Source organism: Palaemon carinicauda, chromosome 1 (assembly GCF_036898095.1).
Source record: "Palaemon carinicauda isolate YSFRI2023 chromosome 1, ASM3689809v2, whole genome shotgun sequence".
NCBI classification, from domain to species: Eukaryota; Metazoa; Arthropoda; class Malacostraca; order Decapoda; family Palaemonidae; genus Palaemon; species Palaemon carinicauda.
The window spans coordinates 264906262-264929956 of NC_090725.1; the positions used below are offsets into that span (position 1 = coordinate 264906262).

Sequence of the window (23695 nt, forward strand, 5' to 3'; positions counted from 1 at the left end):
AGCCTTAGCTCTCTCTTACTCAGTGACCCAAACTAGTTAGGTGGAAAGAGGTCTCCTCATGTTTTGTGCCAGGCTTTGTGGCATACAACTCTTGATTTGAGACCTTCTCCATCCCTTCTCTGCATAAAGTATTGGATAGTGATCAATAGGAGATGCTTTTGTCTCCCATGAGGGCTCTGCTGTGCTATTTGAAGAGGACCTGACACCTCTAGCTTGAGTCATAGCAACTCCTTATTTTCAATATCAAACTTACCCGATGATCATATAGCTGCATCCCTGCTGCCCGACAGAAAAAACCTACGGGCGGAATACGCCAGCGATCGCTATACAGGTGGGGGTGTACATCAACAGCGCCATCTGTCAAGTAGGTACTCAAGTACTCGATGTCAACACAGAACCAATTTTCTCTCTGTCGTGCCACTGGCAAGACCTACTAAATACGCTGTTACTAATTGGATTTGTTTTCACAACTATTTGGTGAAGTACACTATTCCAGTTTTGAGCTTTCGCTATGCAGGGGTTTTATCTTCAGTTCAAAACTTGAACTCGTTTCGGATAGATTTAATTATGGTGACGAAGAGAGTATGGACTCTCTTTCACTTTTAAATGGCCGACCCTTCCCCTAGATGGAAGTGTTGGTGACGAAGAGAGTATGGACTCTCTTTCACTTTTAAATGGCCGACCCTTCCCTTAGACGGAAGTGTGTTTAGGTTTTTGGTAATTTGCTTAACAAGTTATAGATCTATTTATTTTATATCTCTCCGCCTTTATAGGCCTCTTCGATTAACTTTCCATTTATTATAAACTTATAAAAATCAATTTTTATGTTTGTTTATATGCAACCTTTCCTAATAGTAGGCGGTCCTTACTTGGAACCGAAGTTAATTAACATTGAGCCCGTCATATCGTATTTACCTTTTAAGAATTTATACTTTTTTTTTTTAATTTTAATGTTTTTGAAAGAATTTCTTTGATAGTCTCGTACTGTTTTCAAAGAGGAACTAACGTTTAGTTTTGTCTCCGCAGTTGTTGACGTTCAGAACGTTCAACATGCGCTCTATCGTTACGATAGAGAGAGAGTATTTCACGGTTTCACGTTGCAGTAAGAGTAAACCGATTCTAGCGTTTCGTTCATTCTTTCTTAGCTTAAATGGTTTAAATTCTAATAAAGGAACTTTTTATTTGGGAAACCTTTCAGTTTTTTCCTTTAGCAATAATATGTTTTAACGATATATAATTGGGCTCTTCTCTCAGGTTCTAAGTCGAGAGAGAGAGATAGAGACGGAGGGAGAGAGAGGAGAATAAACGTTTCGTTCAAGCGGGTAACGTTGTTCTCGTTTTTTACTCTTCTCCCTAGTCGCTGTAGGGGAAGAAGGTAAAACGTTTCTAGAGTTTTATTCTTGTTCCCAGGCTTTATGCGGTGAGAGATTTTAAACGTAGTTTATTTGATCTAGTGTTTAGTCTCTTTTCCAGCCACTGAATTCTTTATCTTTAATTATGTTTTTCTGTTGCATTGTAAAACTGTTTTCGCAATTACTACCTTTTAATGAAGGATAGGATTGCGTGTTTCAGGTAGAAATCAGTTAAAGTTTCGATTTCAGTGAAATAAGTGCAAACAGAAAATCAAAGTGATAAAGTGATATGCGCAAAGTGTTACAGTGTTGCGTTCGAGGGTTCGTCTGTTCGTGCCAGTTGTTCACCTAGTCCGGGACCTCTTACAAGCTCCCAAGCCCAGGGGAGAAGTAATGTTGAACGACTTATGGGTTCCACAGGCCTTGATCGACGAACAGACGTTTCCCTCGGTGGTTTCGGGTGTATCTACACACGTTGCCGACGTGATCGCCCCACCCACACAAAGACGAGAGAGCCCATTTATTCCTCGTCTGCGGAAGAGGTTTCTCGAGAAACCATGGACCAAATCTTGCAGCTTTTTTAAGTGCAAGTCGGTCCCTTCCGCGCAAGTCCAACGGCCTAGGTGTAGCCACTGGGTCAGTTCGGACTCGCTGCAGTCATCCGACGACTGCACACCTCCCAAGAGAGGCAAGGTGGTACCGCAACAGGCAGTAACTCCGTCTGTTGCCGCACCAGCTGTTTTAGACCCTCAGTCACAACGGACAGTAGTTCCGTTTGGTGCCGTCTTTTGTAGACCCTAGTGGTCCATGCTGCAGACTATGCAGTCTCAGCTTGCTTTCATGCAGGAGTATCGTGCTGAGAAGGTTGACACTGCACCTGTTAACCTACAACCTGCCACGGTTGTGCGCTCAGCAGATACTGCGGCTGCCTGCTCCCACACTCCACCTGTGAGAGCTCCACCACCGATGCGCAGTCGACCCTGCCAGACGCATGTTCATGCTGCACCCTCCGTTGACATGCGTGAGCTACCGCATCAGCAGTGGGAAGGTGCTGTCAAGCTGCCGTGTTTTGACGCAATGCGGCATGCTCCGCAACCCACGGCAGTCCCTCCCACGCACCAGCACTCCGCTTTTGTTGTTGCCAGCTCCCACACTCCGACTGCGGAGAAGGTTGACGATGCACCCGTTGGCCTACAGCCTGCCACGGTTGTGCGCCCAGCATGGCTGCCTGCTCCCACACTCTTGTTGTGAGAGCTCCTCCACCCATGCGCAGTCGACCCTGCCAGACGCATGCTGACTCCCTCAGACACACGGAGCACTCCGTTGCCGTGCGTGAGCTACCACAAGCTGCCGTGTTTTGACACGGTGTGTCAGCCTCCGCAACACACTGTGGTTACCGCCACTCGCCCGCAGCAGACTAGTCAGTCAGGAGTTGAGGCTTCCCCACACAGCTTTGGTTGTTGCCAACTCATAGACTGTCAAGCAGTTACATAACGTTGCCTTCTGGTCTGCTGCTTATGCACCAGTGAAACCCTCACTGAGATAACCTAGCTTTTCTCGGACATGGTTCCGGTAGATGAGAAAGTGCTTTTCTCCCTCCTTCTGATATTCCCTTGAGGACTCTGTCATTTTGAGAGGAGCCTTAAGCTGCTTAGCCTCCTATGGACTTTAATTAAAGCATAACATGCTTCCAGGGATGGTAATGGTTCCGCTTCAGTCGCTAACCCCGTCTGTTGCCACACCTGCTCCCATAGACCTTGGGCTTTGTTGCAAGACATGCAGTCCAAGCTTAGTCCTTGATAGAGGATTTTTTACGGAGAAGAACCTTCTAGCCAACAACCTTCCTACCGGTTGGTTGTACGCCCTGTTGACGCTGAGGTATCCTACTCACGTCCGCCAGTTGAGATGGTTCCTCCACCGGTGCGACCCAGTGTGGGTTGCCAGTCGCACGTTGACGTTAAGCGACTCTCGGAGGTGGTTGTGGACGTTCAGTGTGTCACTAGGAAGATGTTCAACAACCAGCAGAGGTGACTTGTTGTGACGCAGTGCGGCAACCTCAGCAACCCGATAAGGGGTTGTCTGCACAACCCAGACAGTCTAGACAGTTTCGGGTTATCGCTGTACTTCCTCGCGTCCCCATGGTTGACAGTTCACAGACTATGCAGCAGTACCATGATCTTGTGTCCGGCTCCGTCACGCATCCACCAGTGCGGCCGGATTCAGCGAGTCAGACGTTGCCCACTCCGTTGCCGTTTCCTCATCAGTTTCGGATGAGGAACCCTCTGATGAGGATATGGCTGAACAAGACGATCAACCCCCAGCCCTGCTATCCATCCAGAAGATGCTGAAGAAGGAACACGGCCCTGTCAGGCTGTGGATGAGTCTGGTTAGGACACTGTCATCCTTGGTTCAATTGGTGTCACTTGGAAGACTACTCCTCCGTCCTCTTCGGTATCATCTAGCTCTTCACTGGAAAAGGACAAGACGCTAGAAGCGGTCTCGATCCCGATTTCTGGAAGATAAGTCTGGTCTGACTTGATGAAAGGACTTTATCAACCTTTGAAAGGGTCTTCCCCTGACTGTTCAGACTCCCAACCACGTTCTCTTCTCAGACGCATCGGACGTAGGCTGGGGTGCGACCTTAGGCGGTAGGGAATGCTCGGGATTATGGAACTCGAGTCAAAGGACAATGCATTTCAACTGCAAGAAGCTTCTGGCAGTACGTCTGACCTGGAAAAGCTTCAGGTCTCTCCTTCAAGGCAAAGTAGTGGAGGTGAACACGGTCAACTCCCTGCTTTGATGTACATCTCCTAGCAAGGAGGGACCTACTCTCTGACATGGTACGAGTTCGCAAGTGACCTCCTCTCCTGTTCAACAGGTCTAGACTTTTCACTAGTAACGAGTTTCATCCAAGGCAACTTGAATGTCTTAGCAGATTGTCTCAGTAGGAAGGGACAATAATTCCAACATATTGGACCCTCCACAAGGATGTATGCAAGAGACTTTGGGTCACCTGGGGCCAGCCAACCATAGATCTCTTCGCAACCTCGATGTCCAAGAGGCTCTCAATACTTTGCTCACCTATCCCGGACCCAGCAGTCATTCTTATAGATGCCTTTCTACTAGATTGGTCTCATCTAGATATATATGCATTCCCTCCGTTCTAGATTGTCAACAAGGTACTGCAGAAGTTCGCCTCTCACGAAGGGACAAAGTTGACTCTAGTTGCTTCCCTCTGGCCCGCGAGAGAATAACTTACCAAGGTACTTCGATGGCTAGTAGACGTTCCCAGAACTCTTCCCCTAAGGGTGGACCTGCTACGTCTGCCACGCGTAAAGAAGGTACTCCAAGGCCTCCACGCTCTTCGTCTCACTGCCTTCAGAGTATCGAAAGACTCTCGAGAACTAGAGGTTTTTCGAAGGAGGCAACCAGAGCGATTGCTAGAGCAAGGAGAACATCCACCCTTAGAGTCTACCAATCGAAGTGGGAAATCTTCCGAAACTGGTGCAAGTCAGTATCCGTATCCTCGACCAGTACCTCTGTAACTCAAATAGCTGACTTCCTCTTATATCTGAGGAAAGAGCGATCTCTTTCAGCTCCCACTTTCAAGGGTTACAGAAGCATGTTGGCATCAGTCTTCCGTCACAGAGGCTTAGATCTTTCCAACAATAAAGATCTACAGGACCTCCTTAAGTCTTTTGAGACCACGAAGGAGCGTCGTTTGGTTACACCTGGTTGGAATTTAGACGTGGTTCTAAGATTCCTTATGTCAGACAGGTTCGAACCACTTCAATCAGCCTCCCTGAAAGATCTCACCTTTAAGACTCTTTTCCTGATATGCTTAACCACAGCTAAAAGAGTCAGTGAGATTCATGCCTTCAGCAAGAACATCGGATTCTCATCCGAAACGGCTACATGTTCTACATCTTGGTTTTCTAGCCAAACACGAGCTGCCTTCTCGGCCTTGACCAATATCGTTCGATATTCCAAACTTATCGTATGGTTGGAAATGAACTAGAAAGAGTATTATGTCCTGTAAGAGCTCTTAAGTTCTATTTTAAAACCTTTACGAGGCCCGTCTGAAGCTTTATGGTGTTCAGTTAAGAATCCATCTTTGCCTATGTCAGAGAATTCTTTATCCTATTTTTATCAGACTGTTAATACGAGAAGCTCATTCCCTTCTGAATGAGGAAGACCAAGCTTGGCTGAAGTTAAGGACACACGAAGTTAGAGCTGTCACAACTTCCGTGGCCTTTAAACAAAATAGATCTCTGCAAAATATATTCGACGCAACCTATTGGAAAAGCAAATCAGTGTTCGCGTCTTTTATCTTGAGAATGTCCAGTCTCTTTACGAGAACTGCTACACTCTGGGACCATTCGTAGCAACGAGTGCAGTAGTGGTGGGGGCTCCACCACTACAATTCCCTAATTCCAGAACCTTTTTAATCTTTCTCTTGAAATATTTTTGGGTTGTCCGGAAGGCTAAGAAGCCTTTCGCATCCTACTTGATTTGGCGGGTGGTCAAAATCATTTCTTGAGAAGTGCCTAGATTAGAGGTTTTGATGAGGACCTTTAGTATGAGTTGCAACCCTTCATACTTCAGCTCCTAGGAGTCGCTCAGCATCCTATGAGGATCGCGAGGCTCAGTAAGGAAGACGTACTTAAAAAGGCAGAGTAATTGTTCAAGTCGTCTTCCTTACCAGGTACTTATTTATTTTATGCTTGTTATTTTGAATAACTGCTAAAATGAAATACGGAATACTTAGCTCATAATGTCAACTTGTAATGCTGGTCTCTACCCACCCCCCTGGGTGTGAATCAGCTATATGATCATCGGGTAAGTTTGATATTGAAAAATGTTATTTTCCTTAGTAAAATAAATTTTTGAATATACTTACCCGATGATCATAAATTAAAGGACCCACCCTTCCTCCCCAATAGAGAACCAGTGGGACAGAGGAGAAAATTGGTTCTTTGTTGACATCGAGTACTTGAGTACCTACTTGACAGATGGCGCTGTTGATGTACACCCCCACCTGTATAGCGATCGCTGGCGTATTCCGCCCGTAGGTTTTTTCTGTCGGGCAGCAGGGATGCAGCTATATGATCATCGGGTAAGTATATTCAAAAATTTATTTTACTAAGGAAAATAACATTTTTTATTATTTCTGTCAGTAACAAAAAAGAGATTTTAAGGAAAACGATGTTTCAAGCTTAGTGAGTTGATCTGTACCACATATGCCTTTATTGCTGAGAGAGTCTAGGTACCAGCTAGGACCAGAACTTGAAGATTGAATCTTCAATCAATTTACCAAAGCAAGCTTTTACACTCCCCTTGAAAGATTACATAATCCTCTTAAAGTATTTTATAGCTACAAAATGGCAAGATCAGTGGAATAACAAATCTGATAGTAATAAGTTAAAAGAAATAAAGCCAGTTGTTTCTTTATGGGAAATGTCATTGCAAAGAGAAAGGACAGAAGTAATGTTAGCCCGATTGCACACAGGTCACACAAAACTTACACGGGGGTATTTGATGTACACACCTCGTGAAGCAGTACCCAGGTGCAATATGTGTGACTGTTTATTAACTCTGAAACACATTGTTTATTAACTTTGAAACACATTTTTTAGCAATTGTAAAGTTTTTAAAGAGTAGAGATTTATGTTTTGGTGAAAAAATTTATCAGACTGAGAATTTCTGAGTTTTTAAGATTTTAACTTTTTAAGAAACATAGATTTTGTCGGTAAGATTCAAGTTTCTGTTTATTACAGATTTTTACCTCATAATTTATTTATTTTTTATCCATTATATTAATATATATATATATATATATATATATATATATATTAATTAATTTATTTATTTAACATTAATGTAAATAATATTTTTTCTTCCCGATGTTAATCGTGATAACTTTGTAAGTCAAGTTTGACTCATTTAGCTGGTTAATCTCCTCCCTTTAATAATAATAATAATAATAGGACCAGAGCTCGGGAATTCAAGTGTATAGGCCCCACCCTAACCTTCAAGAGGAATCTTCCAGTCGGCCAGGTGTTGAAGTCTGGAGTTTGGAAATACCAGACTACCTTCATGGCTTTTTACTTTCGAGGGGTATACTCACATATCCTTAATGCCATTGTGCTTGTCTTGTGGTAACTGCTCAAGTAGTTGTGTAGCCAGCCCCACTCTCATCTAGGACGTGAAGCATCTTATCCATGCTAATGAATAGATGTAAGTCTAGAATGAAAAATAGAATAACTGGCTGTTGATTTTTCTGTACCCTTTCGTAGGCTGAAGTGGTAAAAAATGCTGCTCGCTAGATCTGACTTGATGCTGGCAAATGACACTTCTGAGAGCTCCATTCTTTATTCTAAAGAAATATCTCATCTTCCCTATTTATGCCAAACCATTGATCATCATACAACAGGGTGATATGCTAGACTGATATCTCCTTTAAGGAAGGGGATTTCTCAGTTGACCAATGACAGGCCAGGCTCTATCAGTCTACTCATCCCATGAGAGAGAGTAGATACTAGAGTGATCTCCTTTGCTCCCTTACGGGACCAGGTAGGTTGACTAATCGAGGGAAGACAAAGAACCAAGCAGTTTGATCTAGGGGACTTCCAATCCACCAAGCAGTAAGTCCCCGTTTAAAAGACGAAAGGTTTATATACATATACAGTAGGTACAAATAAAAAAAAAATTAAAACCAATTTTTATTTTTTCTAGTTAATCAAACCTAAGTTCTTCGGTTAAATTTCAGTCTTCAACCACCACTCTCATTCCTGACCCATAAGTTCAAAGTGAAGATCTTCCAACAGGTGGAGGACTGGGACTTTTCCCCCGCACTTACCACCTCTTAGTAGGTTAGCCAGGGCACCAGCTACCCGTTGAGATACTACCACTAGAGAGTTATGGGGGTCTTTTTTACTGTCCAGATAGTACTACATTGGATCCTTCTCTCTGGTTACGGTTCATTTTTCCTTTGCCTATACACTCGCACACCGAATAGTCTGGCCTATTCTTTACATATTCTCCTCTGTCCTCATACACCTGACAACACTGAGATTACCAAACAATTCTTCTTACTGCACTGTAATTGTTCAGTGGCCACTTTCCTCTTTGTAAGGGTAGAAGACACTCTTTAGCTATGGTAAGCAGCTCTTCTAGGAGAAGGACACTCCAAAATCAAACCATTGTTCTCTAATCTTGGGTAGTGCCATAGACTCTGTACCATGGTTTTCCGCTGTCTTGGGTTAGATTTTTGTTGCTTGAGGGTACACTCGGGCACACTGTTCTATCTCATATCTTATTTCTCTTCCTCTTCCTCTTGTTTTGTTAAAGTTTTTATAGTTTATAAAGTGATATTTATTTTAGTATTGTTGCTCTTCTCAAAATATTTAATTTTTCCTTGTTCCCTTTCCTCACTGAGCTATTTTCCCTGTTGGAGCCCCTGGGCTTATAGCATCCTGCTTTTCCAACTAGGGTTGTAGCTTAGCAAGTAATAATAATAATAATAATAATAATAATAATAATCTTGTAAATGAATTCAAATGCCGTTTCAGCTCGCTCTGAAAACATCCCCATTTATACAGGAGTCAGAATTGTATAGTAGGAAAAATGCAACAAAAATGCCACATAAGTTTTAAAAGGAGATATTTCATCACATTCTGGGTCTTCTTCTCACTTGAAACATACTTTTTCATAAGAGGCATTTTACTCCTCACAAAGTTTATTTAAGTCACAGTATGTCCCTGTGCAATAATAAATCAAGAAGACAATAAAACTCATTAAAACTTATCACAATCTTGAAGAAGGAGTATGTCAAACCATCGCGACTGAGAGACTAAAATTACAGAACCCCTTGTTCATAATTGCTTTGCTTCTTATCATTAATGGGTAGTGTGTCTTATTACTTTACTAGAGACATGTGTCTATTAAAAGGAGAGAAAATAGTATTTTTTAAAGATGTAGAGGTAAACACTGATAAACCCAAGTTTCTACAGGACAAGCAATATGAACATCAGGTGAATATCAAAATAAATTTATTTTGATTAAAATTCTGTTTTTGCCACATCACACGTCTCACAGGTCCTTTTAGCCTTGAGAAGCTCGCCCACTAGAGGGGAAAGATGCAGATGATAGTCATGTCCTGATTGTTGTTGTAAAGTCTTTTAGGTTCTAGAAGGATATAGTAGTGAACAGTTACTTCAGACATCTATAAATTAATACAGTATATCCCATTGGTTCATCATTAAAAAGTAAATTTAATTGAAGAATGTCCTTTTCAAACCCAGCAAGTCAGTCTTTTACTCAAGGTTTTGATGTAGGTTACTCAGTGTATATTATTAGTATTATTTGTTATATCATCTTTGGAAGGGTAACAAATTTGATATGACTTTGAATAACTATACTCAGTTTAGAGCTTTTTTTTCTGAGAGTTTATGCTTCAACTGAAAAGGAATACACTTTAACTATAAAAGAAACCCTTTCTGGTACAACCCAGGAACATAAGATTGTTGCTACACATTAATCTGCACTTTTTGGTGACACAACAGTTACTCCTTTACTTAAATCAGATGGCTCTGTTACTCACTGTCCAAAGGAAATGGCAACCCTTATGGCTAATTTGATAGTAAGCAGAGTAATGAGAAACTTCATCTTCCTTATTCCTGTTTTCCCGAGGCTAAGCTAACTACTTTAGGTTTTTGATCTCGCGAAATTAAAGCTCTCTTGATGGACCTTGATGCTTATGGAAGTATAGACCCAAATGGTATTTTCCTTTGTTTTTTATAAAGACAGCCGATTTCTTAGCTCCATAGTTATCTGTTATTTTGCGCAAGTTAGGAAAAAAGGTTCTATTAGCACTTGTCGGAGAATTGGTAATGTTACTCCATTGTGTAAATGCATTCAAAGTAGTTCAAGTCCTGCTGATTACTGCCCAATTTTCATAATTCCCATATGATCTAAAGTTTTTGAACATCCTTTGGCAAAATGTCTAAATATGTTTGCTGAAGGTAATCATCTATTCCCTAGTTTACAATTTTGCTTTCATAAAACCCTTGGTGCATATGATGTCCTTACAATCTCCAATGCTGTACAGAAATTCCTTGATTGTGGTCAGGAAGTTTGTATAATTGGCCTTGATTTTAGTACAGCATTTGACAGTATTAATCATGAGGCCCCTGTTTTCAAACTGAAACAGTTGAGAGTGGGTGGGTCTTTTCTTAGCATCATTATTAATTTTTCAAGTAATACTGTAGATTGAAAAGAGTTGTTGATGGGCACAATAGTGAGTACAGTATAGGAATGTGATATCTGATGTTAATCAGGTTAATGCTCTTGGCCCAATACTTTTCATACTATATTCACATGATATGTGGTTTGGCCTAGAAAACAAGCTTGTTGCATAGGCCGATCATGCTACTCTTTGCATCAATTCTATCCCCTGAATGTAGATCTGCAATTGCTGAATCCCTTAAGGGAGCCGGCTGGCCAATGTCGTTTTTCAAGGACAGGACTTTGATATTCTTACCACCTAATAAAGTGACTTGGGACATCTAACTGCATATGATTTTTGGACCTAACCTTTGGTTTTATGGCACCTATGCTATTTATCCTGAAAATAATCGTTTTTCCAATTCTATCTCCTCCCTTTATACCTAATATTAAAACCTGTGATTACTACCATATATAGACCTCCCACCTAATGAAGAATTTTTTTTCTAAAAGTCATTTCCTACTAGATATGAATTTTTTCATTATGGTTAAAAGAATAAACCCTATAAATCAGGGGGAAAAGGGAAGAAAATAGGAAAAAATTGGATCAAATAATGTCGTTTCATTACTCTTTAATGTTCCTCTAAGTTATATACCAAATTTCAGGGCTATCATTTTAAAACTGTGGGAGAAGATACAATATGAAGTTTTGAGATATGGCTATTCAAAGGTTATCTTTGTATATTTACAAAGACAGTATTGATAAATTAGGATTATTATGAATTTTGCATTTTTTCTTGGGTATTAATACAATAAAACTATGTTATTTATCATAATTTAATCTTAAATGAAGATCCCTGTGCCCAATTTCTTATTTGCTTCTTTAGGCTCCTGGTCCCCCCCCCCCATGCTTTTCCTATTCTCTCTCTCTCTCTCCTCCACTAACTCCAATAATATCGCTAATATTATGCAATTAGGCAAATATTAGGGTGAATTTTCTTCTTTTGTATGTTAGTGAGATGTTTTGATTGTCTTTTCCTTTTTGGCATGTTGAGATTCTTGCCAAAACAAAGAAAAACAGACATAACAGCAAGTGGAAGTCAGTCAAACTCAAATGTTTTGTATTTTTACAAAGACAACATTAATAAATCATGATTATTGTGAATTTCGCATCCCTTTCTTTGGGTATTAATAAACAAATACTATAAAGTTTATCATAATCTAATTATATATGAAGATTCCTTTGCACTATATCTTCCTTCTTTAGGCTGCTTGCTCCCACCATGTCTTTTCCTAATCTCTCTCTCTCCTTCACCAACTCCACTAATATCGCTGATATGATGAGAATATTTGAGCGGTTAGGAAGATTTTTGTATTGTCTTATCTTCTTTGGCATGATGAAATTCTTTCTAAAACAGAAAAGACGTAAAACAAAGGGAATGTCAAGAGAAAAACTAAAACGTGTACTCACTCCCCCAACGTTTTACCTTACACTGAAGACTGAAGTAACTAAGCACTATACAGTATATGACTCAAGGAATGTCAACAGATGCCATTGCTCACAATTCATTTGATATTAAAATGCAATATTATCAAAATTTACAATACCAGAAGAATTACTGCATTTTCTTGTACATATCAATGTTTTCGGCATATTGAGATACTTTTACCAATACCCTATAACTATGAAAGTAAGAGAAATTTTGACAAAATATTTTGTATACGCATTCTCCAATGCCATAGGAAGCTCCTTGATTTTTTCAATATTAAACTTACCCGATAATCATGTAGCTGTCAACTCCGTTGCCCGACAGAATTCTATGGAGGGATACGCCAGCTATCACAATACTAGAAGGGGGTGTACTTACCAGCGCCACCTGTGGCCAGGTACTCAATCATTTGTTGTTGACACCTCCTCAATTATTCCTCTGTCGTGCTTCCGGCTAGACGTTCTGGGATACGCTTATGGTCTTCGAGTTTATTCACGGATATTTGGTGAAGTATTCTCTCAGATTAACGGCTGTCGCTTTACTGGAATCCTTTTTATATTAGCTAGATAGCTTTTATATAATACTGATATAACGGTTAACGAATTTTGCTTGTTTTTGGATCACCCTTTGGCTAACTCTTTGAAACAAGATGTCTGACGTTTCGCAAGCCCCCTCCCATAGACGATGTAGGTCTTGCATTAGGCGTATTCCGAAGGCCTCGGTAGATCCTCACACCGCTTGTTCTGACTGTAGGGACAGGCCCTGTCTATTAGAAAATCGATGTGAGGAATGCGCCGGACTTTCGGAATTGGAATTTGTCCGTCTTTTAAAATATTCATCTAAGTTAGAGAGAGGTAGAGTTAGGAGAAGTTCTTCTCACTCTTCTATGTTTTCCTCACCTCATGATCCCCTACCTTTTCCTACCCCTGTAGTGGCTACCCCCGAACCTACTGTGTGCCCTCCGCCTGATATGTCAATTGTTTTGCGTGCTATTCAGGCTTTAGGCGATAAAGTAGAATCAGTGGTAAGTGACCATAAGTTTCTGATGGCCGAGGTTAAAGAACTGAAGGTCAAGAGTGCAGTGGGTGGAAATAGTGCCAGTGCTGTGACGAGTGCTAGTGTCGGTGCAGTGCCAAGTGCTAGTGGTGCCAGTGTGGTGCGTGAGGATTTTTCTGTGCGAGCCAGTCGTCCTCCCAGTCCGGGACCTCTTGCAAGCTCCCATGCCCAGGGGAGAAGCAATGTCGAAGGGCTTAAGGGTTCGACAGGCCTTGTTAGGCGCACAGAACTATCCTCGGTGGTTGCGGGCGTGTCTTCCTTAGACCGTCACTCCCACCTGCAGACGATTGAGCCCGTCTTATTCTCGTCCGCTGATCAACTAGCAGGGAAGAAACGTTGGTCTCAGGTCTCGAGACCGCTTAAACGTAGAGTCCAGTCCGCGAGTGCTCAGCCAGGTTGCAGTCATTGGCTCAGCTCTGACTCGCCTCAGTCATCTGTCGACTGTACTCCGCCCAAGAGGAGTAAGGTTCTGCCAAAACAGAGCCCGACTGTGACTTTACCTCAGTCTGTTATCGTTTCTGCCGATCCCAAGTGGACCCTGCTTCAGTCCATGCAAGCTCAGCTTTCGGACTTGATGCGTGAGTGTCGGGCTGAGAGTGTTGCACCTCCTCCTCCGCCTACACTCCCTCCGCCTGTTCTCGCTCCGCCTGTGCTCGCCCAGCCTGCACTTGCTCCGCCTGGTCGCAGCACCATCTGCCAGGCGTACGATGTTGAGCCACTTTCGGAGTTCGCTGTTCCCAGTGGTGTTCAGCCTCAGCCTTCTTTAAGGCAACCCTTGCTTTGGGATCAGGAGAGTTATTCCACTCTTCCTCCGCCTCCCCTTGCTGCTCCACCAGTGGTGCAACTCTCGGTTGGGGTACAACAACCTCTCCCCTCCGTGAGTCTGTCTGCTCAACCATCGCTGCAGCGAGCTCAACCCTCCTCAAGGCAAGCTCCTCTACACCCTGGACTTGCGCCTCAGGAGCCTCAGCTTGCGAGAACTTTACCTTGTTCTGCGCAGCCTCAACCTCTTCATGCTCCGCTCATCTCACAGGAACAGGAACGGACTACTCCGCCTCCGTCCTCCGCTCAGCTTGTGCAATCCTTGGGTTCAACCTCTCTTGCTAGGAGTCAACCTCCTTCACCCATGCGCCTGCCTTCTGCTTCGTCTGTTGTTCAGCCTTTGCAGTCTGAGCCTCAGGTTTTCCCTCAACAGTTACTGGAAGAGGAAACCTCTGTTATTGTTCCTACCCGTTCTGACTCTGCGGTTCAGCATTCTGGTCCGATCGCTTCGCTACCCTCTGCTGATGAGGTGTCGGATGATGAGGAGGCACACCTTGATCCCTCATCAGACGTGGACGAATCTAAGCTTTCTCCATTGTCGATTGATTTTCGTAAGGTCTTGGCTCTACTCAGGGAGATTTACCCAGACCACTTCGTCTCTGCTATTCCCCGCTCTCCACCATCTGAGTTTTCGCTGGGCGTACAACAAGCTAAGTCCAACTATACTAAGCTTGTCCTAGCTAGATCCTCCAAGAGGGCTTTAAGGATCTTAGGGGAGTGGCTGCAGTCTAAACAACACCTTGGCAAGACTTCCTTCATGTTCCCTCCAACGAAGCTCGCTTCGAAAGGTTGCGTTTGGTATGCCACAGGGGAAGCACCAGGCTTGGGAGTACCTGCCTCTGCCCAGGCTGACTTCTCAAGTCTGGTGGACTCGCCTCGGAGAACTGCTATGAGACGCTCGAAGGTTTGTTGGACCTTCTCAGACCTGGATCATTTTCTGAAAGGGTTGTTCAGAGCATTTGAAATGTTCAACTTTCTCGACTGGTGCCTGGGAGCCCTCAGCAAGAAAACCTCTCCTGCGGACAAAGATTCTGCCATGCTAATAATGTCCTGCATGGATAAGGCCATCAGAGATGGATCGGGTGAGCTAGCGTCGTTATTTGTATCAGGGGTGTTGAAGAAAAGGGAACAACTGTGTACCTTCCTTTCCGCCAGCATTACACCGTGCCAACGGTCACAACTCCTTTTTGCTCCACTCTCAAAGTTCCTCTTTCCCGAGGAGCTAGTTAAGGACTTGTCGGCTGCCCTGATACAAAAGGACACGCACGATCTTGTAGCCTCATCGGCTCGTAAGTCTAAGGTTGCCACCTCAGTCCCCAAGACTTATCGCTCCCCAGTGGCTGATACCCCGGCTACGAGGTTCATACCGCCCTTTCGTGGTAGAGCCCCCAGCCGAGGAAGCTCCCGTCCAGACTCTCACAGGAGCAAGTCTAGGAAAGGATCCAGGACATCTAAGGGAAAGAACTGACTCTCAGATTCTCCAGACAACAGTAGGAGCCAGACTCAAGATCTTCTGGCGAGCCTGGGAGAAGAGAGGTGCAGACGCACAGTCTGTCAGTTGGCTGAGGTACGGTTACAGGATTCCATTCTGCCTCAAACCACCTCTGACCACATCGCCCATCAACCTCTCTCCCAACTACAAAGAAGAGGACAAGAGGCTAGCATTGCAACAGGAGGTGTCGCTACTTGTGCAGAAGAAGGCAGTGGTTATAGTCCGGGACCATCAATCCCCGGGCTTCTACAACCGTCTCTTTCTTGTGGCCAAGAAGACAGGAGGTTGGAGACCGGTGCTGGACGTCAGCTCTCTCAACGAGTATGTCACCAAGCAGACGTTCACGATGGAGACGACCAAGTCGGTCTTAGCAGCGGTCAGACAGGAGGACTGGATGGTCTCGTTGGACTTGAAAGATGCATACTTTCACGTTCCCATTCATCCAGACTCCCAACCTTTCCTGAGATTCGTTTTCGGAAAGGTTGTCTATCAGTTCCAAGCCCTGTGTTTTGGCCTAAGCACAGCTCCTATGGTCTTTACTCATCTGATGAGGAATGTAGCGAAATTCCTACACTTATCGAACATCAGAGCCTCCCTCTACCTAGACGACTGGCTGTTGAGAGCCTCCACGAGTCGTCGTTGTCTGGAGAACCTCAATTGGACTTTAGATTTAATCAGAGACCTAGGTCTATTAGTCAATATAGAGAAATCTCAACTCATTCCCTCCCAATCCATTGTGTACCTGGGAATGGAGATTCAGAGTCAGGATTTTCGGGCTTTTCCATCGGCCCCCAGGATAAACCAAGCCCTAGAGTGCATCATGAGCATGCTGAAGAGGAGCAATTGCTCAGTGAGACAGTGGATGAGTCTCACAGGGACCCTCTCATCACTGGCCCTGTTTGTCGAGCTAGGGAGACTCCACCTCCGCCCTCTTCAATTCCATCTTGCTGCTCATTGGGACAAGGGCTCGACTCTAGAAGCAGTCTCTATCCCTATCAACCAAGAGATGAAGACCACTCTCCTGTGGTGGAAGCACAATCTCCTTCTCAAGGAGGGTCTATCATTGGCCATCCAGACCCCCCATCTTCATCTCTTCTCAGATGCATCGGACTCGGGCTGGGGTGCGACCTTGGACGGACGGGAATGCTCAGGAGTATGGAACAAGGAACAAGGATTACTCCACATCAACTGCAAGGAACTGTTAGCAGTTCATCTAGCCCTGTTGAACTTCAAGTCCCTCCTGCTTGGCAAAGTGGTGGAGGTGAATTCAGACAACACCACAGCCTTGGCTTACATCTCCAAGCAAGGAGGGACCCATTCGAGGAGCCTTTACGAGATCGCAAGGGACCTCCTCATTTGGTCAAGAGGTCTAAACCTCACTCTGGTCACGAGGTTCATCCAGGGCGATATGAATGTTTCAGCGGATCGCCTCAGCAGAAGGAATCAGGTCATTCCCACGGAATGGACCCTCCACAAGAGTGTGTGCAACAGACTTTGGATCTTGTGGGGTCAACCTACCATAGATCTGTTTGCCACCTCCATAACCAAGAGACTTCCGCTTTATTGTTCCCCTGTTCCAGACCCTGCAGCGGTTCATGTGGATGCTTTTCTTCTGAACTGGTCCCATCTCGACCTGTACGCATTCCCTCCGTTCAAGATAATAAACAAAGTTCTGCAGAAATTCGTCTCGCACGAAGGGACACGGCTGACGCTGGTTGCTCCCCTTTGGCCTGCAAGAGAATGGTACACAGAGGTACTTCAATGGCTAGTCGACTTCCCCAGGACTCTACCTCTAAGAGTGGACCTTCTACGTCAACCACACGTAGACAGGTTGCATCCAAACCTCCACGCTCTTCGGCTGACTGCCTTCAGACTGTCGAAAGATTCGCTAGAGCTAGAGGCTTTTCGAAGGAGGCAGCCAGTGCGATTGCCAGAGCTAGAAGAATTTCCACTCGTAGAGTCTACCAGTCTAAGTGGGAGGTCTTCCGAAGCTGGTGTAGAGCCAATTCAATATCCTCTACCAATACCTCTGTGATCCAAATAGCTGACTTCCTTCTTCATCTTAGGAATGAGAGATCCCTTTCAACACCTACGATTAAAGGATATAGGAGCATGTTGGCCTCAGTTCTCCGCCACAGGGGTTTGGACCTGTCTTCCAACAAGGACCTTCAAGACATTCTCAAGTCTTTTGAGACGTCTAAAGAACGTCGTCTTTCCACTCCAGGCTGGAATCTAGACGTAGTCTTAAGGTTCCTTATGACATCTAGGTTCGAACCTCTCCAGTCAGCTTCCTTCAAGGATCTTACCCTCAAGACTGCTTTTCTCGTTTGCCTTGCAACAGCTAAGAGAGTCAGTGAGGTTCATGCCTTCAGCAAGAACATTGGTTTCACAACCGAATCTGCAACATGTTCTTTTCAGCTTGGATTCCTAGCAAAGAACGAGCTTCCTTCACGTCCTTGGCCTAGATCGTTCGAAATACCTAGCCTCTCCAACATGGTAGGTAACGAACTAGAGAGAGTTCTTTGCCCTGTCAGAGCTCTCAAATATTATCTGAAGAGGTCTAAACCTATTCGAGGACAGTCAGAAGCCTTATGGTGTGCCATCAAGAAACCCTCGAGACCCATGTCCAAGAATGGGCTTTCGTACTATATAAGGCTTCTGATCAGAGAAGCACATTCTCACTTAAAGGAGGAAGACCTTGCATTGCTGAAGGTAAGGACCCACGAAGTAAGAGCTGTAGCTACTTCGTTGGCCTTTAATAAAAACCGTTCTCTGCAGAGCATAATGGATGCAACCTATTGGAGGAGCAAGTCAGTGTTTGCATCATTTTATCTGAAAGATGTCCAGTCTCTTTACGAGAACTGCTACACCCTGGGACCATTCGTAGCAGCGAGTGCAGTAGTAGGTGAGGGCTCAGCCACTACATTCCCTTAATCCCATAACCTTTTTTAACCTTTCTCTTGAATACTTTTATTGTTGTTTTTTATGGTTGTTACGGTAGGCTAAGAAGCCTTCCGCATCCTTGGATTTGGCGGGTGGTCTATTCATTCTTGAGAAGCGCCTGGGTTAAAGGTTTGGTAGAGGTCCTTTAGTAGGGGTTGCAACCCCGTGTACTTTGGCACCTTTGGGTTGATTCAGCCTCCAAGAGGAACGCTGCGCTCAGTAAGGAAGACGAACTTTAAATAAAAAGGCAGAGTAACGGTTCTATTCGACTTCCTTACCAGGTACTTATTATTTCATTGTTATTTGAGATAACTGTTATATGAAATATGGGATACTTAGCTATCCTTTAATCTTGTACACTGGTTTTCACCCACCTCCCTGGGTGTGAATCAGCTACATGATTATCGGGTAAGTTTAATATTGAAAAATGTTATTTTTATTAATAAAATAAATTTTTGAATATACTTACCCGATAATCATGATTTAATCGACCCTCCCTTTCCTCCCCAGAGAGAACCAGTGGACCGAGGAATAATTGAGGAGGTGTCAACAACAAATGATTGAGTACCTGGCCACAGGTGGCGCTGGTAAGTACACCCCCTTCTAGTATTGTGATAGCTGGCGTATCCCTCCATAGAATTCTGTCGGGCAACGGAGTTGACAGCTACATGATTATCGGGTAAGTATATTCAAAAATTTATTTTATTAATAAAAATAACATTTTTTCTGGATTTTGCGTTTTATTCCCTATACCTCAATATATTGACTTACTGGCTGGTCCCTTTAATAGAGATCTAGCTAAAATTATTGCATGGTGCAAATTATGGGGCGTGAAGTTGAATCCTAACAAAACTTGTACTGCATCAATTCCATCTCCCGAATATAGATCTGGAGTTGCTGAATCCCTTAATAGAGATCTAGCTAAAATTAGTGCATGGTGTAAATTATGGGACATGATGTGGAATCCTAACAAAACTCAAGAGTATAATTGTAAGTAGGTCAAGGACCGTGGCTCCTCAACATCCAGATCTCACCATTGATAATGTTTCTTCAACTCTGTACGACTTAAAATTTTAGGTGTGATTCTTAATAGCAAATTTACTTTTGAGAAACACATTAGGTCTGTCTCTTCTTCAATTGCATGAATAATTGGCTTACTGCAAAAGTCTTGGAAAATTTTTGGTGATCAGTATATTCTAAGGAAGTTTTTTAATCTACCTAGTTTTGAGTATTGTTCTCCTCTGGTCTTCAGCTGCTGATTCTCATCTCAATTTGTTGGATAGGAACTTAGGGTATATTAAATCTCTTATTCCTGATCTAGATATTAATCTCTGGCACCGTCGTTCAATTAGTTCATAATGCATATTGCATAAGATTTTTTATAATTCTGACCATCCTTACATTCAGATCTTCCCGGACAGTATTATCCTGTTTGTAATACTAGGTATGTAGTTAATTCTAATAGTTATGCCTTCAGGATGAGGCTCAATACTAAACAGTATTCTAGAAATTTTATTCCACGTGTGACCAAGTTGTGGAATGATATTCCTAATTGGATAGTTGAATCGATTGAACTTCAAAAGTTCAAACTTGCAGCAAATGTTTTTACAGTATGTTGAACAGGATGACATGAGTCTCTTTTTATAGTTTATACAGTATATGAATGATCTCTTTTAATGTTACTGTTTTTAAAATATTTTATTTTGATTGTTCATTACTTTTCGTATAGCTTATTTATATCCTTATTTCCTTTCCTCACTAGGCTATTTTCCCTGTTTGAGCCCTTGGGCTTATAGTATCCCGCTTTGCCAACTAGGGTTGTAGCTTAGCTAATGATGATGATAATGATAATAATAATGATACATACATACATATACCAAGGCACTTCCCCCAATTTTTGGGGGTAGCCGACATCAAACAAATGAAACAAAAAAGGGGACGTCTCCTCTCTATGGTCCTCCCAGCCTGACAAGGGACTCTGTAGTGGTTTGCGGACTGTGGCCAAAGGTAGCACCCAAACTGCCTAGTATCCGAATGCCGACCACAACCCGACATTCACTACACAACAAACATACAACGGTGGAATACCCAAAAACCTAAGTAACAGTTCAAAGCACTGGGCACCACCCCTTGATTTATAATAGGCAAGGGGACCCAGCTAGATCCTGACTTAAACCTTTGCTTCTCCAGGTTGCTGATCATAAGTATAAGAACATTAGGTGAAAGGGATTATTATAAGTTATTTGAAAGATTTAAAAAAACAGTGGCTGAGTAGGGGAACTCAGTGGTTTAAGGAACTGGAATGAGATGCTGTAGGTCCTATTATAAAAAACAACAAAAAAAATATTTATTTAACCAAAACTGTTAGGATTACAATTACATTGACCCATCAATCCAAATAGAAAATTAAAGGCAAAATTAGCATCCCTTTACTTCAAGCTTCAGCCACAGGATAACCAGATAAACAAATTTTGAAAAAGAATAAAATAATTATTCACATACTGGTCACTCACGTTTACTAAGCCATCTCAAACCAACCACCCATAAGAAATATATAAATCTGTGAGACTACTGAACTACAATACTTTCCCCTGAATCACTACTGTCCTTTCAATATCCAGTTCACCACTAAACTGCAAAGTCACTTAAAATTATCAAACTCTAAACGGTAAGGCCGCATACGATGCCGTGCAGGTCTCTGCAGGCCCACAATAACATTGTCTCAAAAATTTTGTCAACAACACGAGCAATCGCCAATGGCCTTATAATACATTGGTTGTGGTGTTATTCAGTCAAACACATGATGGTACTTACAGTTCACAGGCAGTGAAAAATGAATACAGAGCAGACACACACACCACTACACACTGGTAACAGGCCATCAACCACATTCATAATTGTTATAAGCAGTACTAGACAGATACTCTGTTCCTATATACTGTACATACAGTGGTCTCGAGTAAATTTCCCTTACAATTGGGAACTTCTGTCAACATAAATGTTTGCCGTATCTGTTCTTTTTTCTTTTCTTGATGAAGGAACCTATTCTCGTAAAGTACAGTACTTCTATTTACTCAAACTCTGGTTACACATTCAAACCCTACAGAGAGTAGGGCGTGCTGCAAAAACAAATGTTGTTAAGACAGTTGGTAGGACCAAACAAAAATATATACATACCCCTTAAACATATACATTATGCTTGCAAAACATTTAAACCTATTTAAGAAAAATTGAAATCTTTACAGTGAATAAAATGTTATAGTACAGTACTGGGGCAGAATATCAGACATTATGACAAAAGGGAATTGATAATGAGAGTTACTTTAAAACATATATAACCCAAGCTTGTTATATGTGGAAATGGTTTGTATTTTTCCCAACTATTATTAATTTTTTCCACAACTCAACCGAGCTCGGCTGGTACTGCTAGGGTGGCACAGCCCACCCTCCCACATTATCCACCACAGATGAAGCTTCATAATGCTGAATCCCCTACTGCTGCTACCTCCGCGGTCATCCAAGGCACCGGAGGAAGCAGCAGGGCCTACCGGAACTGTGTCACGATCGCTCGCCATTCATTCCTATTTCTAGCACGCTCTCTTGCCTCTCTCACATCTATTCTCCTATCACCCAGAGCTTCCTTCACTCCATCCATCCACCCAAACCTTGGCCTTCCTCTTGTACTTCTCCCATCAACTCTTGCATTCATCACCTTCTTTAGCAGACAACCATTTTCCATTCTATCAACATGGCCAAACCACCTCAAGACATTCATATCCACTCTAGCTGCTAACTCATTTCTTACACCCGTTCTCACCCTCACTACTTCGTTCCTAACCCTATCTACTCGAAATACACCAGCCATACTCCTTAGACACTTCATCTCAAACACATTCAATTTCTGTCTCTCCGTCACTTTCATTCCCCACAATTCCGATCCATACATCACAGTTGGTACAATCACTTTCTCATACAGAACTCTCTTTACATTTATGCCCACCCCTCTATTTTTACTACTCCCTTAACTGCCCCCAACACTTTGCATCCTTCATTCACTCCCTAACGTACATCTGCTTCCACTCCACCATTTGCTGCAACAACAGACCCCAAGTACTTAAACTGATCCACCTCCTCAAGTAACTCTCCATTCAACGTGACATTCAACCTCGCACCACCTTCCCTTCTCGTACATCTCATAACCTTACTCTTACCCACATTAACTCTCAACTTCCTTCTCACACACCCTTCCAAATTCTGTCACTAATCGGCCAAGCTTCTCTTCCGCGTCTGCAACCAGTACAGTATCATCTGAAAACAACAACTGCTTTACCTCCCATTCATGGTCATTCTCATCTACCAGTTTCAATCCTTGTCCAAGCACTCGAGCATTTCACCTCTCTCACCACTCCATCAACATACAAGTTAAACAACCACGGTGACATCACACATCCCTGTCTTAGTCCCACTCTCACCGGAAACCAATTGCTCACTTCATTTCCTATCCTAACACATGCTTTACTACCTTTGTAGAAACTTTTCACTGCTTGCAACCACCTTCCACCGACTCCATATAACCTCATCACATTCCACATTGCTTCCCTATCAACTCTATCATACTCTTTCTCCAGATCCATAAATGCAACATACACATCCTTACCTTTTGCTAAATATTTCTCACATATCTGCCTAACGGTAAAAATCTGATTCATACAACCCCAACCTCTTTTAAAACCACCCTGTACTTCTAAGATTGCATTCTGTTTTATGCTTAATCCTATTAATCAGTACTCTACCATACACTTTTCCAACTACACTCAACAAACTAATACCCCTTGAATTACAACACTCATGCATATCTCCCTTACCCTTGTATAGTGGTACAATACACGCACAAACCCAATCTACTGGTACCATTGACAACACAAAACACATATTAAACAATCTCACCAACCATTCAAGTACAGTCACACCCCCTTCCTTCAATATCTCAGCTTTCACACTATCCATACCAGATGCTTTTCCTACTCTCGTTTCATCTAGTGCTCTCCTCACTTCCTCTCTTGTAATCTCTCTCTCATTCTCATCTATCACCGGCACCTCAACACCTGCAACAGTAATTATATCTGCCTCCCTATTATCCTCAACATTCAGTAAACTTTCAAAATATTCCGCCCACCTTTTCCTTGCCTCTTCTCCTTTTAACAACCTTCCATTTCCATCTTTCACTGTCTCTTCAATTCCTGAACCAGCTTTAAATACTCTCTTCACTTCTTTCCAAAACTTCTTCTTATTCTCTTCTCCAGCAATGATAATAA

At 42.8% G+C, this 23695-nt stretch overlaps 1 protein-coding gene across 6 annotated transcripts in view; it reads left to right on the forward strand.

Annotated features, from left to right (window-relative positions):
• Nucleotides 1–23695, forward strand: part of uri (unconventional prefoldin RPB5 interactor) — a 145294-nt gene that overhangs the window by 120843 nt on the left and 756 nt on the right. The window lies entirely within an intron of this gene.